Consider the following 20964-nt stretch of genomic DNA (forward strand, 5'->3'; position numbering starts at 1 on the left):
CAATAATTGTGGGAGGCCAGGCTCATTGGTAACTTACAGCCTTTCTCCGAGATGAGGCTTTGTTCATCTGAGGACCTTTGCCCGATTGCCCCACCTCTCGCTGGTATCCTCATCCGGGGCCTCGCTCACTGCTGTTTGCGCTTTCCCGGTCCCTTTTCTCTGTAGGTCTCTACTTCAGCCAACACACACGCCAGAATAAGTAGGCGAAAAGCCGCCTCTGATCGGAGACTCCCGGTTTCCAGATTCACTGTGCCAGCTGAGGCCTCGCTGTTGAATCGCCAACACCAAGTTTGTAAAGTAAAACCAAATAAAACATGGTCCCGTGGAGACCCAAGTACAGGATTTGTGTATGACACAAACAAAACAGAGGAAAATGACATAGGTAGGATTCGGTCTGCTCGACTGTACCTCTTATTTATTTATTTTATACATATATACTTTTTAAAAATATTTATTTATTTGAATCTTAAAAAATTTTCTTTAAATGTTTATTTTTGAGAGAGAGAGAGGGAGAGAGAGAGAGAAAGAGACAGAGCACAAACAGGGGAGGGGCAGAGAGAGAAAGAGACACAGAATCCAAAGCAGGCTCCAAGGTTTCGAGCTGTCAGCACAGAGCCCGACGTGGGGCTTGAACTCACCAGTCGTAAGATCATGACTGAGCCAAAGTCAGACGCTTAACAAACTGAGCCGCTTGGGTGCCCCAAATGTTTATTTTGGAGAGAGAGAGGGAGAGCGCGCAGGGGAGGGGCAGAGAGAGAGTGAGACAGAGGATCCAAAGCAGGCTCTGTGCTGTAGCACAGAACCTGAGGTGGGGCTCAAACTCACGAACCACGAGATCATGACCTGAGCTGAAGTTAGACCCTCAACTGACTGAGCCACCCAGGTGCCCCTCAACTGTACCTTTTACTAATTTAGACTATAATCCTTTCTCTGCTTCATAAGCTTGGTGTTTGGTGATTTCAGGGCTTGTCTTTTGTCTGGTTTTGTTTTTTGGCTTTCTTCATCGAGGGAATAGTATTCTAAAAGGTTGAAATTGCTAATTATTCTTAAAACTCTGAAAGCCGCTTATGTGGGATGTGTGATATTAGAGCCCTTCATGTTGTCAGCCACGATAGCAAATGTGCATCCAGAGCCTCTAAGAGAGTGTTATGAGAGGAATTACTAAAGAGAAATCATTGTACCTGCTTAGGAAAAGCCACTGACGAGTGAATCTGATCAGAGCGTCATCTGGAAGGCGTCAGGTGGGAGGTCTGACTCAGGCATAGCGTCAGGCATGAGTCACAGCCTCCCTTCCCCTTTAATGACCTGGGCAGAGAGGGGTCTGCCCAGGGTCCCTGTGTCATGGTCCGGTACCGAGCATAGCAAACTGGCCTGGGGACTCGGACTGACTCTCGGAGTGAACTTGAGATTTGAGACATGAGGAGAAAACCACAAGCAACTGTGGCTCCAGAAGAATCCTGCCTCATCCATCCTAGACAGGGTGTTTGGGTAAAACGGAATCTGACCTGTGTCCCTGCCTCAGGACCAGAGGGTGGTGACGGAGTTCGGGTTTTTGAGGCAGGTGGTGTCAAAAGCCAAATCCAGAAGGAAATGGTCTTGTTTTGGGGATCTATTACTCTTTTTGCCCTCAGAGATGTTAATCCATACAGAACGTGAGGGCTTGGTTCCTGAGATGTGCCCTTCTGCCTGGTTTCTCTCACACTTCCTTTTGGTTTTTCTTCATTTGTCTTCAGTCAGGTCACCCAAACATATGCCATGGCCCTGCGTGGCCCTCATCTCTGGCTCTTTCTCTGCTATTTCTTTAAAATAAAAGCTTTATTGAGATACAATTCATATACCATAAAAATTCACCCTTTTAAGGTAGGTGGATTTTTCTGATTTCACTCATACGTGGAATTTAAGAAACAAAAGAATAAAGGGGAAAAAAAAGTAAGAAACAGACTCTCAACCATATAGAACAAACTGATGGTTGGGGAGGTGGGGTGGGGGGGACGGGTGAAATAGGTGATGGGGATTAAAGAGTGTACTTGTCGTGATGAGCACTGAGTAATGCATAGAATTGTTGAATCGTGCCATTGTATGCCTGAAACTAACATGACGCTGTATGTTAAGTATGCTGGAATTAAAATTAAAAACATAATAAGAAAATAAAAATAAAAAAGTAGGTGGCTTTAATATGTTCACCATGTTGTGCAACAATGTCTTCTATCCAGAACATTTTCTAGATGCATCATTTTTTGTTTTCTAGAAGAGTGCCATCCAGCGCATTTCCATGACCTCCTTCCTTATTCCCCCCAACTCCCTGAGCCCTAGGCAACAACTCATCTACTCTCTTTCTCTGTGGATTTGCCTATCCTGCACCTCTCACGTAAATGGAGTTCTAGAAAATGCGGTCTTTTGTGTCTGGCTTCTTTCAACTAATATAGTGCCTTCAAGGTTCATGTTGTAGCATGGATCAGTGCTTTATTCCTTTTTATGGCCAAATGATATCCCAATATGTGGTTATACCACATTTTAATGTATCCATTAGCCAATGAGAGATCATTTGAGGGTTGTTACCATATTTCAGTTATTATGATGAATACTATATAATACTACCCTGAGCGTTCATGTACACGTTTTTGTGTGGACCTGTTTTTAATTTTCTTGGATAGGTACCTTGGAGTAGAATTATTGGGTTTATGTGGTAATGACCTTTTGAGGAATTGCCAGACTGTTTTCCAAAGTGGCAGGACCACTTTACAGTCGCGCGAGCCATGGACGAGGGGTCTAGTTTCTTCACATCCTCACCCACACTTGGGTATTGTGTGTCTTTTTGAGCCTTGCCATCCCAGTGGCTGTGAAGTACTGTCTCACTGTGGTTTCGGTCTGCATTTCCTCAATGACTAAGGATGTTGAGCATCTTTTCAAGTGCTTTGTAGTATTAAACGCTCAGGCTTACCTGTTCATCCAAGGGCTGTAGGCCACTTGTGTATCTTCTTTGGAGAGATGTCTCTTCAAAGTTTTGCCTGTTTCCTAATTTGGTCCTTTGTCCTTTTATTGTTGATTCGTAGCAGTCCTTTATATACTCTAGATACTATGCCCTTATCAGATCTGTGGTTTGCAGTATTTTCCCCCAAGGGTTGTCATGTCACCTTCTTCATCATGTTCTTTGAGGCCCAATGTTTTTAATTTTGATGGAGTCCAATGGATCCTTATTTATTTGTTATTTCATTGCTTGTGGTTTTGTGTCATAGCTGAGAAACGATGGCTTCATCCAAGGTCACGAGGATTTATTCCTATGTTTCCTAAGAGTTTTGTAATGCTCTTACATTTAGGGCTGTGATCTTTTGGGGTGAATTTTGGTGTCGGATGTGAAGTGTAAGTCGAGCTTATTCCTTTACATATGGATATTCAGTTGTCTCAGTGCTGCTGGTTGAGAAAACTATTCTTTCCCCGTGAAATGTTTGTGGGTTTTTTTGTTTTTTTTTTATCATGACTTTTTCCTACTCAGAAATAACTATTGGCTCTTTTTCGCCCAGCTTTCTCTTGCATTCTCGCTCTCTCTCTCTCTCTCACTCACGTGCATACGTACACACACACACACACACACACACACACACACCCCTGTCATCCTTTCCTGAAGTAATGGGCATTTCTGCTGCTTGAGGGAGGCCTCTATGCAGCCCAGGGCCTTGTCCCTAATTCCCAGGATTCTTTCCCAGATGGAGCTCTCCTTTCTCAGCTCTCTTCATGTGCTCATTTGTCTGCCTAGTGGGAGTATTTGACTCTTTCAGGGGGAGGGCATGGAGGAGGAGCTGCGTGTGACCGCAGAGACCCACACTAATTATTATCTTTTCATACCTGTATTTCCGGCTCTGAAGCCAGATGTAAGCTTTCTTGAGGCCCCTCATTCTTCTGATTGGATAATTAAATGGAAGCTTCTCTAAAGCCTCTGGCTGACAAATGGCTCATGAAAGTATTAGTCCGTCCATCCATCCATCCACCCACCCACCCCTCCATCCATCCACCCACCCATCCATCTGTCCATCAAACTGTCCATCTGTCTATCTGTCCATCCATCCATCCAGCCACCAATCCATCTGTTCATTCATCCATCTATTCATCTGTCCCTCTGTCCATCCATCCATCCATCCATCCATCCACCAACCACCCATCCATCCATCTGTCCATCCATCCATCTCTCTGTCCATTCATCCATCTGTCTGTTCACCTATCCACCTGTCCATTTGTCCATCCATTCATTCACCTATCCGTCTGTTTGTCCATCCATCCATCCATCCATTGATCTATCCATCTGTCTATCCGTCCACCCATCCATCTGTCTATCCATCCACCCATCCATCTGTCCATTGTCTCTGTATCTATCTAGTAAAAAAGGGATGGTTGCTTGCCCCCTGTCTGCCAGCTAGGCCAGAGTTGTGCTACAGGTTTGTATTTATTATAAGCTCAGATTTATCTGATCATCCCAAGGGGTAGCCAGTTTACCAGAAAGCCGGTCTGAAGTTACCCTACTTTTTTTCCCTGGCAGAATGCTTGGTGAGGGTCATCGGCATAGGGGTTCTTTTGGTGTGTGAGGAGGTTTGCTCAGGAGGCCAAACACACATCTCTGACCTGGTAAGCAAGAGTTAGAGCAGAGGGACAGGGTGGTCTCAGGTCTGCTTCCTCCACTCCAGGTATATTCCTGTCTGAATTGTGATTTCTGCTCATTAGAATTTAGTGTCACAGGATGGAGGCGGAGGCTGCTGAAAAGTTCTCACTCTCGCGTGACCTATGCTGACCAGCCTTCAGCAGTAACACCCTGGGGACCTCCAGTTCCACCTCCCCTTATATCAATTATGTTGTCTATGTCCTAAGATTGGGCCCAAACCGAACAACTTGGGACCCCCTGACTCCTTGGTGAAGCATGTCACTGCTAGCTGGAAAATTGGGGTTTTCACCTTGTCCCACCTTCTGGGAATACTCTCTGCTGGGGGCTTTTTTTCCCTGGCCACAGTTTGCTGGGACCAGCCCTCTTCCTGGAAGCACAGGTCGTGTCCGTCCTGTGTGCCAGACTGCTTCTCCTGTCGTGGAGCATTCTTTCTTAGGGTTCCCATTCTAATGTCCCAGAGGCCGGCCTCTATTTCTGCTTTTCCCTGATTCCCCAAGAATCAGGGTGTGGCCTGAACCTCAGTGGAGAACAGGCTCCCTGGGAGCCCTTGGCAGTGTATAGAGTCACCGGTGGGGGGGGTGGGGATTAGAAAGCAGCTAACCCCCTCGCCAGGAGCCTCGATTATCCCAGACCCCCTTCTGTTGCTCCAGAAACGAGACGCTTCTGCCGGCCTGCCTTACAGCCGACTTCTTTCCCCTTTACCCGTGACTTGCTCTGACTTTGCCATGCCATTCATTACACGTCCCTCTTCAACATCTCGCCAGCCCCAGCTCTGCGACATCCGTTTCTGTCCACTTTCCACTGCGCAGTGAGGGAAGACTCCGTTTTCACAAATACCACAGCTGACCACTGATTTTTTTTGTTGTTGTTTATTTATTTTTGACAGATAGAGAGAGACAGAGCATGAGCGGGGGAGGGGCAGAGAGAGAGGGAGACACAGAATCCAAAGCAGGCTCCAGGCTGCGAGCCATCAGCACAGAGCCCGACGCGGGGCTGGAACTCATAGACCGTGAGATCATGACCTGAGCCGAAGTCGGACGTTCAACCGACTGAGCCACCCAGGTGCCCCCTGACCACTGATTTTTGACATTCCTGGGGGAATATCCTGACATCTACCAAATCCCGGTATGAATTACATAACACAGCAGTCAGTCCTGTGTCCAGAATTACACTTTAGTCCTTGTATTTTCAGGAATAATTCTTGCTACTACCTTAGGTTTGGGGGCTTTAGTCTGTCCTGCCCACCCCCCCTGCCCCCATCTCCCTGTTCCAAGACTTTTCCTTCTCGTTCTTTTCTTTTCCACTGCCTGTGTCTGGGTTGCATGTAAATGTTCCCCTCTCCTCAATGGGTTCCTGCAGCTTTTCTGGCATTTTCCTGACTATCAGCACTTCCTCTGAGGAGCTTAGACAAGGGAAAAGAAGAGCGACTTGTTGGGGAGGGAAGGGGACGCTTTCTCTTTTGGCAAAAATGGAGCGCAGCTAGCAGCTGGTTTGCTCTCTGGGGTCAGGGAGCCCGTAACCCCCTTTACCTCATTTCTTTCTTTCTGGGGCTTGTGTGGTACTTGAAGTCTAGAGTGTGTGTCCTTCCTGCAAGTGTTCACTGAGCTCTGAATACATTCCTGGCACCAAATAGGAGGGTGTTGTCCCGTGGCAGGAGGGAAGGCGGTGGGCAGGAAGATGTTAAGCATCCCTTCCCCTCCCCCCTGCCAGTGCCACCCCAGGAAAAGCCATGGTCAAGTGGCAGAGAGCTCAGTTTAGAAGTAAGTGCTGGGGATGTTGTGGGACAAAGCAGGGAGGACCTTGTGTCTGAGGTGGGCGCAGTGGCCCTCCAGGTTGGTGGGGGGGCTGGAGTTGGGTGGAGAGGGAACTTCCCCCCCCCTCCCCCCCAGGAGGACAGCCTGTGTATCGAGGAAAGAGGCACCAGAAAGACGTATATGTCCCAGAAAGCAAGTGGGGCTGGGGCCTGTAGGGTGGGGTCCCCTGAGTGTCAGGTGTACCCTCTACCCAAACTGTACATAGACGAGCTGACACCTTCATAGGGATGTTTGGGGACAAACTGTGGGGCCCAAGGGTAGAGGCTTGGTGAGGCCGCCAGGGACAGGGACGCCCATCAGGAACCGGCCTCTCGGCCCAGGCGACTGGGACAGGGAGGTGATGGCAGTGGGGACGAAGTGAAGGCATAGGTCAGAACAAAAAGGAGGGGGATTGAGAACCCTTTCTGTGCAAGACTCTCAGGCCTAATGCCTGCCTTTCGGGGACGGAGGAGGCATGGAGCGATGGTGTCGACTCCGTGTGGGCCTCTGTGGGCCTCCGGCAGATAAGGCCTCCCCGCCTCTCCCTGCCTCCCTCCCATTGTGCCCTCTGGCCTCAGGGTTCCCTCTGTGTCTTGAACGGGCTTCTGTGGCACTCAGGTAGGGCTGCCTGCTGGGGCCAGTGTGCTTCTCCACACAGGGACGATCTGTGTACCTTCATGGCTTCCCAGCTCGCAGGGTAGTCCCAGCTATCACAGGGGCTGTGATAGTGGAGGCAGAGGACCAGTACTGGTGGCGGTAATAATATGATCATTTGAGCCATCACTAAGCGTTAGGCATTTTACAGATTCTAGTTCACGCAGTCCTTACAACAACCCCATGGGATTGCCCCACTTTACAGATGGGAAACCGAGGCAGAGAATTAAGCAGTTTACCTGAAGCGATACTTCCGGTAAGGGGCAGAGTCGGGACTCCAACCCCGGTCTCGTGACTCCAGACCCCATGCCTGGTCACACTGGCCCACCCTCTCTCAGAAGAGCAAGCTGCCAGTCCGTATCTGTTGAATGGCATTGATTGGGCCATTTGAGGACTGGGCGACTGTGGGTCAGCACCTCCAGTACGCCTAGGGTCACTCCTCACTCCTCTCACCATGCCTTGTCTGTGATGGTGGCCGACCTTCACGCTGACCTCCAGGGAGCCCCTGGGCAGTGGGACTGGACGGAGCCCGAGCACAGCCCCGGTTGCACCTGCTGTGTGACTGATCCCTCATCCCATCTGGCCCTGGGGGCGGTCCTACCTGGGGGTTGGGGGCGGTGGTGGCCTGACGGCAGTGCCCTAAGCATTGGTCCTGGCGGGTTCTTAGGCCTCCCAAAGAGCAAAGAGGGACAGAGAAATGGATCTGGAAAAAGGGAGTTCTGTCCAATTGGTAGTCTGTGGAGTTAGGTGCTGCAGAAAATTTTAATGGATGCCGTGTTGTCCTAATTTTCTTAAGAGTGTGAAGTGTGTCATAAGAATGTGTGATGTGCATCATAGTGCATCATAGGAATGAGAGCGATACCAACCCAAGAGAGCTTTGAACTCAGGTTTCATTACTCTTGGATTTATAGATTGGCAGGGGAGGAAGCTGGACTATTTTTAGGTGGTACTGTATGAGTTTTATAATTAACAGACAGCATGCCCCCTGCTGCACATGCTCCTTGCTCATGCCTTATTGTAATTAGCGTTATAATCATCTTCCAACAAGATCATACGGCTTTGCGGGACCCGGAACACGCCGGCCTCCTCCCTGCTCCGTCCTCTGTGCTTGGGCACCTGAGCGGGGCGGGAGCGCCGATCCCGTTGCGAAAGGCGCCAATGACTGGGTCGGTGACCGGTGAGAAGTTTGATAGGCGGTGGGAGCAGCTTAACCCGACCATGGAAGGGCAGAAAGCAGGTAATATCTGGGGAAGGACAAGGGACAAGGAGCGCTGGGATGGAGTTGGGGACTGATGGAAAGAGGCAGGACAGGTGGTGCCTTGAATATCAAATCACTTCTCTTGTTCTCAGGGAGTCAGGACTGAAAACACGTGCTTTGTTGAAAGAACATGAGCGTTTCCTGACCCTGCTCGGTCTGCAGACTAAGCTCTGTTAACTATGCAGCACCTTTGTCAGGGTTAGGAAAAGGCACCCCTTATCTTGGTGGATGAATTTGGAGGAAAGCAGGTCTTTCCGCTTCTCCTCTGCAGGTGGCTGCAGCCTTGCATTAGGGCACATGGTTTGACACATGGGATATGAGCTGGTTCTCCCCCCTTATTCAGTGTCTTCGACGGATGTCTTTGAGCAGTACACAAACCGCACAACCGAGTAGGGTCACCCTTTTGAGATTTAAGGTCAGGGTTTAGGCTTTTGATTGGAGAGAATGTAAGATGGGAAGCCTTCCTGTGTCGCCCAACTCTGATCACCCCATTTTATTTCCACCCTTCTCTTGGCCGTATACTGCTTTCTGCAAAGAACCAGGGACTGTGACCCCTAAAGGTCAGAACCTTTATAAGCACATTGGCCACAGTTTCTAGATGTTGGTCCTGGACCCCAGGGAACATTACTATCACCCAAGGAGCTTATCAAAATGCAGATTTCTGTTCCCCAAACTCATTCTGTGTGTGATTCAGAAAGTAGGATAGAGCCCAAAAATATGTGTTTTTCATAGATTCCCAGCCGGAAACCACAGATCTGGTTCATCCCTCCACGCTGCCCCCCCAGGGTCTTTCCTGCCCCTCTGTTGCTCACAGCCACCAAGGGCAGGAACCTGGCTCTGTACCATTTGGTTTACTGATCATGCTTCCTGTAGCCATCAATGCGTTTTTCCTCTTAAAACAGTACTTACTGAAGTATAACTTACAAGAGAAACGCATGAATCTTTAGCGCATGGCCCGAGGGATTTTGACAGATGTTTGTATTCCTGTAACCATTGCTCAGACCAAACTAAAGATCATTTCCATCACCTGGGAAGGTCTTCAGTGGCTCTAAAAGCACATTAGAAAGGCGAGTGAGGAGAGAGGGCACCTGCCTGGGGGACAGGGACAATCTCTTCCATTTGTTTCCTGTGTGTCTTCCGTTCTCTGCAGTTTCCCTTGGAAGGGTGGGGGGCCAGGGTATGGGTGTTGCCGGAGCCCATCAGAGGACCCCATGGTCTTCTGTGAGGTTGGCGTGGGGCCTGGGAACACAGCCTTGACGCCAACATCACCTTCACCCCTGGGGCAACCTGCTGGAAGGACGCCAGCACTGGCTCCAGTGCAGACTTGGCAGATGGCCCATCCTCAAAGGCTCGCTTTGAAGAGCCCATACTTGTAAGACGCAAAGCTGTGAACAGGGGCCTGTGGGATTTTCGTTCTGCCCCTTGGAGGGCTGGAGCTCGCAAGAGATACAGTACCCGCCAGTCTCGTGAGGCTGCTGGGACTTTGCTAAGGGGCACTGACGGTCATTCCTCCGCTCCAGGGACAGGATCCGCTCAGAGCCTTTGAGCTCGTGACCCGGCGGGCCGAGGACTACTGTAGGGCTCGGTGACACACCCTTTCTGTGTCACGTGCTCTTGTCTCACCCTTCCTTTTCCTGCCTCAGCTTCATGACTCTTGGTACCTGAGTTAGAACCAAGAACAGGCACCTGCAAATGTTCTCCTCTTTGGGCGAATGCTCTGTGAGCGTTGTGGCGCTGCTAATGCGGACTCCCAAGAGCTGAGGTTTGAAGTTGGCTGTCTTGCGGGTTGTGACCTCTGTGTTTATTTTTCCTGTGGACGTACTTGTAGTGAATTGCTGAAGACGCCTTTGGTTATTTTCTTGATTCCCAGGTTATGCGTACGTCTCGGGATTTTTAAAAAACACGTGCAGCGAGTATTTTCACCCCCGCTAGCTGCATGTGAGAACACCCGTTTCCCCAACCCTGGGTGTTAGCATCCCTTTCCCCCCTTCCCAATTCGATGCGTGTAAAATTGGCTCTCATTTAGCTTTGCATTTCTTTGATTACTAGTGAGCCTGAAGATTTTTCAGGAATTGATAGGCTATGTATATTTCTTCCTGTGGAAATTTACTTGGCATGCTCTTTGCTGATTTTTCTAGTGATCTATTTTATTTTTGGAAGAGGTCTGAATTTATAGGTGAAGGCCTTGATTTCCAGTTATATATGTATATTTTTAAATTTACATTATGTTCATATATTTCTTTTTTGAGAGAGAGAGAGAGAGAGAGAGAGGGAGAGAGAGCGAGCTGGGGAGAGGCAGAGAGAGCGGTGGGGAGAGGCAGAGAGAGAGGAAGAGAAAATCCTAAGCAGGCTCCGTGGGGCTCTAACCCACGAACCGTGAGATCATGACCTGAGCCAAAACCAAGAGTCAGACGCTTAACTGATTGAGCCACCTAGGCACCCCATTTTGATTTCCAGTTAAAAAAAAAATTTATCTCTATCTAAATAGACTCAGACTTGGAACAACTTAAATTAACTCCAAGGTGGTACCCAGCCACCAGTCACTGGCCGATCTCCAAAGTAGTCTTTGGGAGAGCCAGGAAAGATGCACCTTCCAGGCAGGTACAGCTCTGTTTCTAAGTGCAGGGCCTGGTGAGCAATACGTTGGTGGGTCTTGGCCGATTCTGGGTCCCCTGTTCAGAGCACAGCTACGCAGCCCACATAATCCACACAGCGTATATCACCATAGGCAGCCATTCTGAGTGTTATAAAAACTGAGTCAAGCCAGTTTTTTTTTTTAATTTTTTAATGTTTATTTTTTTATTATTTAAAAAAAAATTTTTTTTTTTTTTAACATTTATTTATCTTTGAGAGAGAGAGAGACAGACAGAGACAGAGAGTGAGAGGGGTAGGGGCAGAGAGAGAGGGAGACACAGAATCCAAAGCAGGCTCCAGGCTCTGAGCTGTCAGCACAGAGCCCGACATGGGGCTGGAACTGATGGACCGCGAGATCATGACCTGAGCCGAAGTCGGACGCTTAACTGACTGAGCCACCCAGGCGCCCCAAGCCAGTTTTGAAAATAATACCCAAACTCCAAGGCATTGGGTGTACAATTTTTACTATAATTGAAACTCCCAACCTGTTGACATGGGCATCACGGTTTTGAGTGGAATCTGAACTAGGGTAGCCTTGATTTAGTTTGACTGGCGGTCCCGGAGCCTGGAGGGGAGTTAGGCAGTGGGACCAGTCCTGCCTTTGTTACTAATTAATGAGGTGACTCTGGCACACCAGCTGGCTTCCTGGGGCCACAGTGTTCTCACCAGTAAAAGGAGAGGTGCAACTAGGTAAACTTCCAGGTCATTCTCAGCTCTAAATATCCACGAGTCCCAAGTTCTAGCTGTGTTTTTATCCCCCACAAAAAGATTGTGATATATTTAAGACAACTTAGCTTTATTTTTTTCTTTAGCATCTGAGTTATATAAAAGCAAAAACATTTCAAGATCTGGTACGTATGTTTTTGCATTTCACCAGATTTCAGTCTGACTTAGTTATGTTCTCAGTGTGTCCAAATAAAGGAATACTTCAACATAACTGACTCCCTCTTCTAGGTTTTACCCTAGGGGCATCGCCGGGGTCTATGAAGTCGCTGGCAAGAAGGCAGGTGCATTCGATAATGGGAAACGGGTGAAAACAGTATCTTGGGACATTCCATCTCTTCCTTCTTTCCCTCCTTGGTAACCATCTATGGAGTTGGCCAAGCTCGGAAGGGGACAAGGCTTTAAGGACCTCATTGCCTTTTGGGGAGCAGTGACTCAAGCCCGGCCTTACCGGGACACTCCTGTGTGCCAACTCCGTGGCCATTCTGCCTTTGCTCCGTTGCTGTGCTGGCTCTCCTGGTGGCTGGAGCCCCCCCCTGAGAGCCCCTCCCACCTCAACTCTCACTGCCTTTGGCCCCCACACCACTTTTCTCCCCACCCCCCATGTCTTCCTTGCTCCACACATCTTCCCTGTTCTCAGTGGCCTGTCAAAGGGGGACTTCCTGGGGTCCTAGTCCCAGCATCTTCCCCCACTTGCTCTCCTTCTGTGTCCTCTCACCCCCTTGGGTGGCCCTGGTTGTCACCTGAGTGCCATTTTCAGTCACATCCGCTCTCTACCCCAGGCCTGTCCTCTGATCCCACTCACCTGCCTCCTGGACACTTGACCTCAGGCACCCCCTAAGTCCAGCACATGGTCCCTGTCCATGACCCTGCTGGGGTTTGCCTTCCTATCATCTAGCTAGCCCCCCAGGCCCACAGCCCCGGACTCGCAAACTGCCTCCCCTTCATCCTCCTTGCCCTCACTGTGCACCCCTGCAGACACACTCACTGGCTCATCCCCTGGTGCCCACACACCCCTCACCGTGTTGTTCCCTGCTGCCCTGGTGGAGCCCGTGACTCCTCTGTCCTGGCCTCTTGCTATTCTCTCCCTTGCTCCTTCTGTCCCCTCCCAGTCTGCCTTTATTATCTTGGTGAATATTTAAAACAAGGAAAACCCCTGTCCCGCAAATGAATCTCCCCGGAGAATCTCTGCTCGGTCTCTTTACCGCACCCCCGTCCTGCATCGGGAGGGGGCGGGGGGGGGGGGATGCAAGCTTGCAAAGATGAACTTGACCTATCCTTTATTAAGGTGGCTTCCCCCCCCCCCCCGTTTCCATCGCCCCTCAGCACAATGTGGGCAGGGCGAGGTCAGCCCTGTGCTCATCTGCACCCTTCCCTGAGTTAACCCCCTCTCCCCACCCCGCACCCATTGTCTTCCAGGGGCTTAGTAGATCCAAGAACGCAGAGTTGGATGTCAGAGCCCGAGGGGCCTGTCCAGCCCCACTTTTTACGTTTTACAGAAAAGGAAACCAAGGCCCAGGGAAGGGGCTTGTGGTGGGTCCTCTTGTGAGTGTGCATACCAGCTTTTTGGGGGTCGCTGGAACACATCAGCACAGCCTGAGTGGCTTAGAACAACACGGGTTTATTCTTACACAGTTCTGTTGGCCGGAAGCCTGAAATGAAGGTGTTGGCGAGGCCGTGCTTCCTCTGAAGTCCCTACCTTGCCCTTCCCTAGCTCCTGGTGGCTGTCGCTCCTTGCATTCCTTGCGTTGTAGATCCACGGCTCCGATCTCTGCCTCCGTCGTGGCCTTCTCCCTGTGCGTGTCCCTGTGTCTGAATTTCCCTCTTTTTACAAAGACACCAGTTACTGCCTTCGGTGCCTATCCAACACCAGAAAGACCTCAACTTTCCTTGATTACATCCTCAAAGACCCTACTTCCAGATAGGGCCACGTACACAGGGTGGGGTGGTGGCGAAGGCTTCAGCGTGCCTTTCTGCGAGACGGAATCCAACCCACGACGCACCACAACCCCTGTGGTGCCGCAGAAGGGAGTGTGAGCGGGGGTTCACCCCGCGTCATCGTGGGGAGGATTCCGCCTGGTGTTTTAGGTTGGAAACCCTTAGGGCTCTGCTTGTTGGACCTGTGCTTCTCCTGAACAGTTCGCGAGAGGTGGGCCTCTTTGTGTGTGTTTGTGAAGGGTGGCAGACGAAAGTCACACTGGCCCGTTTCAGCGGAGAGGAGGGGAGAAACGCCTCACGAGGTCAGCATTCTTAGATTTTTAACCTTGTGTCCCTGTTCCGGTCTGGAAAATCAACTTGTACCTGCTCTAGGACTTAACTGCTGTGCATTCTTCCCCATTGCATGAAGCTAACAGGCTTGCTCCTGTTTTCCTTTATAGGCAAGTGCCTTCTGTTGCTGGTTTTTTGATTGCTCGGGAAGTTCATTGTTGCTCTGGCCCTCCTGACCTTTGTCTGGCCTTTGCCCGTGTGCAGAGTTTCTGAGTCAGCGTTTTGGGTGGGCCAGAGGGGGCGCAGCATGATTTTCCATAACTGCAGAGGTTGGGACCCTAGGCTTGCAGGTGGGGAGAAGCCTGGGGCTGGGGCTCCATATTTAGTCTGGAATCCAGTTCCAGCTGCTGCTCTGAGGCCACGGTGAATGCCAGAAAGGGCGGAGCACCCGCTCTGAGCCAGGCCAGCCGCGGCCTGCTGTGCGGTGCAGCTGGGGACGAAGGTAGCGGCCTATTGGTGCCAGGCCTGCTCCTTTTCCTGCCTGTACATTGACCAGGAGGCCTGGGGAAAGGGACAGGGAGGCAAGCAAACAAATAGAAGAACTGGAAAGGGCATCCGAGGTGAGATAGTTCAGTACCTCTTTTCTGCAGATACAGAGACCGGGCTGGCCCAGAGAGGTGACTTTCCCGAGGTCACATGGTTAGTTAGTTAATAGCAGAAGCGTTAGATTTGGGTTTCTGGATTCCAAAGCCTTTGCCCTTCTCTGGAACTCTGCCGCCCAGGAGGCTGTGTGGCCATCAGGATTGGGGTGGGGGGGTCCCTTCAAGCAGCAGCTTAACCAGAGACGAGGAAGAGAATGACCAACACCCCCAGTGGCACCCAGGTTGGGAGAAGACAGGTGTCCATTTTGTGTATCTTTTTTTTTTTTAATTTTTTTTTTAATGTTTATTTATTTTTGAGAGAGACAGAGACAGAATGCGAGTGGGTTAGGGGCAGAGAGAGAGGGAGACACAGAATTGGAAGCAGGCTCCGGGCTCTGAGCTATCAGCACAGAGCCCGACGCGGGGCTCGAACTCACGAGCTATGAGATCATGACCTGAGCCAAAGTCGGACGCTCAACCGACTGAGCCACCCACGCACCCCCATTTTGTATATCTTCTTGCCTCCCTTTCTGTGCCGCTCTCTGGTTCCCACTCCACCCCCCACCCTCAATGCAACCTGTTTGTGTTAGTCATTCACACTGTAGTGTGAATATCAGTCTTCTCCCAGAGGGACTTAGACAGTCATCACTTGGAGTCAGACAGATGCAGCATTCTGGCGCGTGTCGTAAGGTGCACGTTGATGGAAACAGGCACACCTCAGAAAGGCAGACGCTCCAGGACCAGTTCTCTTCTCCTGCTCTCAGAGCATCCCAGCTCCCCTCTGGTGCCTGCCCTGTCTTCCTTGTCCACAGTCTGACAACCCGTCCCATGCTCTACTGTCCAGACCTGCTCAGGAACTGGTCTCATGGCCTTGCTAATGACCCTCATTTTCCAGCGTAGAGTCCTCCCACCAGGCCACCTCGTGGGTCCCAGCAGGCTGACGGTGGGGGCAGCCATTTTAGGAAGTGGCCATCTTCAGGCCCAGAGCAGCCTGGCCTGAACCTCAGGGTAGGACATGTGGGAGGGCATAACTTCAGCATCAGGAAGAGCTGGGCACCACGACAGCGCTCCCCTGGCCCCACGGCCCTCTGTGCCCCCCTGATGTGCCCTTACCTGCTGTGTGGTCATCATGTCTAGGCCTTTCTGATCCTCTGTTTCCTCATCTCTAAGATGGGATCCATCTCACAGACTAGAAGGAGGGTTGGAGACGGTGGGTGTAAAGGCTTAACTCCCGGTAATCACTCACATAGTTCTTACTAAGTTTGTTGCCCCGAGTAATGCTCACAGCAACCCTGGGAGGGAGGCTGGGCCAGTACTGGATCGATGCAGGAAATGATAGAGCAGGAAAGGGACCCACCGGCCCTTGGGATTCCGACGGCTGGTTCTCTGCCCCGTCCCGCTGCACACAGATACCAGTGGGGAAGCCACCAGGGAGCTCTCCACCTGCGAGAGACACCTTACTTCCCGCCAGGGATGGTTCTGAAGTCACGCTCCCTGGCGTTCCCCTGAATGGGGCAAGGAGAGGAGGCCGTGGCTGAGACTGAGCAGAGACGCCCATGTGTCTCAGCCGCTCGGTGGATGGATCAATACTGGCGCAGGCCTGCCCCGAGCCCTGGGCGCTGCGATGCCCAAGACGTGCAACTTTTATCCCTGCAACAGGCGGAGGCTGTGTGCCAGCAGAGGGCTCTGGGAGGAGTGCAGGGAGGGCCTGGCGCTGCTGAGGACAGCAATTAGCAGGAGTGGCTCATACTAATCGCTCTGATCAGCCAAGCAGAAGCCAAGCCTGCCGTTCGCAGGCCGAGGTTGGCTCCTGGGGCCCCAGGGAGAGAGGAACAAAGGGAGTCGCTGTAAAAATTTCAGAGGCCTGTCCTCATTCTGCAGGGGCTGGCTGCTGCGGGAGCCTGGGGGGCAGCGGGAGCTGGGAAGCCCAGAGACAGGTGGGGCCCAGCCAGGCCGGCCGACTCCCCTGCTCCCAGAGCTCATATCCTGCCTCCAGCAGATGAGCCAGCGCATTTTTTTCTAATGAGCCCTATAAAGTTTTCTCCCGGCCCTCCCACCCTGGAAATCCTCAGTGGCCAGAAAGGCTGTGGCACTGTGTGTGTGTGGTGGCAGCGTGGCACCAGTCAGGGTTCAAGAAGAGGCCACAGGAGGGAGGCCCTCAGGTCAGTATGCAAGTGGCAGAAATACACAGGAAACCGCTGCAATGGGCTGCTCCTGGGGAGGTCAGGGACTCCAGCCCTGGCGCCCCCCCACCCCGCCCCGGGCTCCGGAGATTCTGCCGAAAAGGACACGTTTGTAGCATGTGGCGTTTGTCCACCCAGCTGGATCAAAGCAAAATTACCTTTCTTCTTGTTATCATTACTGGCATTAATAATCTGTGTTTAGCATTCTTTTATATTTTAGACCTGGTATTTATGTTCTGACAACCGTGGGAGGTTAAAGAAACGAAGGGTATGAGGCGCCCAGGTGGCTCAGTCAGTTGAGCGGCCGACTTCGGCTCGGGTCATGATCTCGCAGTTTGTGACTTCAAGCCCCGTGTCGGGCTCTCTGCTGTCGGCTCGGAGCCTGGACCCTGCTTCGGATTCCCTGTCTCCCTCTCTCTCTGCCCCTCCCCCACTTGTGCTTTGTCTCTTGCTCTCTCTCAAAAATAAACATTAAAAAAGTTTTTTTTTTTTTTTTTTTTTTTTTTAACGAAGGGGATAAAAAAGGTATCACCCTCATCTATAGGTGTAGAAAATGAGGCCTAACCACTCGGGTGACTAGCACAGAGGACAACCAAGGTGAGAACATAGCTTTGCCTCCTATGGGGCCAAGGTCAGGCCCCTTAGCACTGGGAGCTCATTCAGATCGTTTTTATCTGGGTAATAAACTATATGGGGGCTCCGCTAACCCTCAGATGACAGAGCAAAGAGGTGAATATTTACCTCCCCCCTGCCACAGGGGTCTCCTAACATGAACCTTTCCTCTACTCCCGCCCAGCCCACCTCCCCAGTTTCTGAAATGTGCCGTGGAGAAGGAGAGGGTTCATTGGGCAGGTCTGTGGTGTCACGGACAGCGTGGCCCGCCCTCTTCCGTGGGCAGGCCGGCTTCGCAGGCGTGCGGTCTTGCGCCTGCTCAGGGCCCCACGCTCAGAGGGGTTAATGCTTGGTCAGTGCTCAGCTGTCACTGTTTGAAATTCTTATTTTGAACTCAAGGCCCCACGTTTTCATTCTGCAGCGGGCCCCACAGATTAGGTAGCTGGTCCCGCTGGCTGTGGGTGCCCCAGCTGTTAGGGATGGGAGGCCTGTGCTCCTCGCCACCATGCCTGGGGTCTTTGGGGTCTGTCAGCTGGCCTAGCTGCTGGGGAGGGGCTGGCAGAGGGTGTTCCTGGGGCTGGCATTCACGGCAGCTGCACGTGGAAGCTGAGCAGGGCCAGGCGGAGATTTCTGGAACGAGCGCACGCACATTCTCTGGCGGCCCATCAACCCTCCCTCCCTCCCAGGCTGCCCCTCCCCCTCTCACCTGGAAACACCATGTGCACTCCCATGACCTTGCTAGCTGAGAGCAAGGGGCCAGAAATCTTCGTATCCACAGAAGGCAGGTGTCCTGCTGCCCCACCCTGAAGTGGGCTGCATGCTTGCTCCCCATGGGGTTTACTTTTGATGAATGGAGAGCATGAGAATGATCCAAGGAATGAGGGCTGTGCTCCTGAGGGTCTCCTCCTCACCCGGTGTGCCCTGTCAGGCCACAGCAGGCCCTGCGAGAGCTTGCGTGTCTGGGCAGGGCCAGGCTGGCAGGGATGCGGGACCACTCCATCCCCCCATCCCCCGCCAGAGCACAGCCCTTGCCAGGGGGCATCAGGCTCAGCAGGGAAGCATCAGGGAGCTGAAGAGGGAGAGCAGAGTGAGGGGTTCCAGACTGCAAGTGCTGTGGGCTCCAGAGAGGGGAAATCAGTGGTTAGTGCCCACCCTGCCACCCGGAGCTGGTGATGTCCAAAGTGGGGTGCGTAAGCGCCCATCCGAAAAGAATATTACAACTCTTAGGTGTATTTCTTTTGTTACCTTTTAATTTTTATTTTAGGGTATTTTTTTTAATGTTTCTTTATTTTTGAGAGAGAGAGAGAGACAGAGCACAAGCGCAGGAGGGGCAGAGAGAGAGAGGGAGACACAGCCTCCGAAGCGGGCTCCAGGCTCCAAGCTGTCAGCACAGAGCCCGACGTGGGGCTCGAACCCACGAACCGTGAGATCATGACCTGAGCTGAAGTCAGACACTTAACTGACTGAGCCACCCAGGCACCCCAGTGTATGTTTTTGTAATACACAAAGTGTATTACCAGGGTGAGTGTATATACATGTATGTGTTGCATATAGTGTGTGTGCGCGCGCGTGTGTGTGTGTGTGTGTGTATGCAGGTGCATTGTGAGCAGATGGTGTCTTAGTTTGCTAAGACTTCTGTAACAAAGTATTGCAAACTGAGTGGCTTAAACAACAGAAATTTATTCTCTCACACTTCCATAAGCTGGAAGTCCAAAATCAAGGCCTCAGCAGGGCTCGTTCCTTCTGGGGGCCATGAGGGAAGATCCGTTCCATGTTGCCCCCTAGTTTGGGGTGGTTTTCCGGCAATCTTTGACATTTCTTGGCTTGGAGAAGCAACACCCCGATCCGATCTCTGCCCTTATCTTAACTTGGTTTTCTCTGCGCGCGCGTGCGTGTGCGTGTACGTGCGCGTGCGTGTGCGTGTGTGTGCGCACGCGTAAACTCCAATTTCTCCTTTATATAAGGAGACCAGTTGTATTGGATTGAGGGCGCGCCCTCCTCCTGTACAACCTCATCTTCGCTAATTCCACCTGCAACGACTTTATTTCCAAATCAGGTCACATTCTGCGATACCGGGGGTTAGGACTTGAACGTATAAAATTTGGGGAGACACAATTCAACCCATAAGAGATGGCGAAAGCAATGTAGAAAGCCCCCTGGCTCAGCTGAGCTGTTTGCCGGGTGGTCAGCCAGACTGACTGTGTGTTGGTACAGCTGTCTCGATTTCTCATGAGGGGGCCCTGGTTGAGGACTAGTCCCGCTGGACAGCAAGAGTTGCTGGCAGGATTTACCGGGCCCTGTGGCCTCCAGTCTGCAAGAGGACAAGAAGCCTGCCGCGAGAGGTGTGGGGCGCTGAGTGCCAAGCACAGAAAGAGACACTGTGTCCTGTCTCTGTCCCTGGCCGCAAGCATCAAGGCACAGTGAGCAAAGGAAGGGGCCCTAAGCAGCCATGAGCGAACAGACCCCTGAGCCTGGCCACTCCAGGGATGGAGGTCCGGAGGCCTGGGTCTCCTGTGGCATGACCTTTAGTAGGTCATAGGATTCTAGGATTTAAAGCTGGAAGGTGCCTTTGAGATTCACTGGTCCAAACTCTCATTTTTGCTGATGGGGACTGAAGTCAAAGGAAGGGAGAATCTTGCTCAGAGATTCAGTTAGGGTGACGATTGTTGGCTGTATTAGTTACCTATTGCTGCATAACAAAATATCCCCAGACAACTCAGACTTCTCTCCCGCTTCGTGCTGGTCAGGAGCCTGGGTTCAGCCTAGCTGGGCCCTCTACTTCTGGGGTTTCTTTTGAGGCTGCAGAAAAGGGATCACCTGGGGCTGGTGTCGGCCGTGGGAGGGTCCCTTCTGAACTCACTTGTGTGGTTGTTGATGGAATTCGGTTCCTTCTGGTTATTGGGCTGAGCCTTAGCACTTTGCTGGCTGTTGGCCAGAGGCCACTTGGAGTTCCTTGCCACGTGGTCCTCTCCAGCATGGCAGCTTGCTTCATCAGAGTGTGCAAGCTGAGAAGACAGTGGAAAGTCAGCAAGATGGAAATCACGGTCTTTTGTAACCAGATCACAGAAGTGACATCCTGTCACTTGTTGTAGTCTCTAAGTTAGAAGCAAATCACTAGGTCCGGACTACACTTAAGGGAGGGGATTCCACAGGGGCATGGATAGTGGGAGGTAGGGATCATTGAGGACCATCTTAGAAAAATGCTTACTGCAGCAGCATATAACCAGAAACTCAAATAAAATGGTTTAAAGAACCCAGAGATTTATTTTTCTCCCATGTAAAAGAAATATGGAGGCAGGCTGCCTAGGGCTGATGAGGGAGTTCTGTGGTCATCAGGGGCCCAGGCTCTTTCTATCTTTATGCTTTGCCATGCTTAACGCATATCTACTAGCCTCAAAGTTGCCTCATAGTATAGGAAAGCTGCTGGAGCTCCAGGCATCATGTCCATATTCCAGCCTACCATTCATTGAACGTCCATTTGCTAGTCATCTACCCTCCATGAAACAGCAGGAAAGGAGGAAGAAAACAATTTGAAAGACCCCCAACATCCAAGATGAAACAGATGTGTGAGTGGATAGGTGACCATTCAACAGATAACTTTCAAGAA

General features: G+C 51.3%; 1 protein-coding gene across 18 annotated transcripts in view; it reads left to right on the forward strand.

Annotated features, from left to right (window-relative positions):
- The window catches only part of CTIF (cap binding complex dependent translation initiation factor), a 297589-nt gene that overhangs the window by 33817 nt on the left and 242808 nt on the right, over nucleotides 1–20964 (forward strand). For 2 of the 18 annotated variants that reach the window (XM_045457974.1, XM_045457979.1), the window contains exon 2: nucleotides 166–382. The exons of the other annotated variants lie outside the window; for them this stretch is intronic. The gene's annotated coding sequence lies outside the window, so the exon portion shown is untranslated. The remainder of the gene's footprint in view (nucleotides 1–165; nucleotides 383–20964) is intronic. 18 annotated transcript variants of the gene reach the window in all.

Source organism: Leopardus geoffroyi, chromosome D3 (assembly GCF_018350155.1).
Source record: "Leopardus geoffroyi isolate Oge1 chromosome D3, O.geoffroyi_Oge1_pat1.0, whole genome shotgun sequence".
Lineage (NCBI taxonomy): Eukaryota > Metazoa > Chordata > Mammalia > Carnivora > Felidae > Leopardus > Leopardus geoffroyi.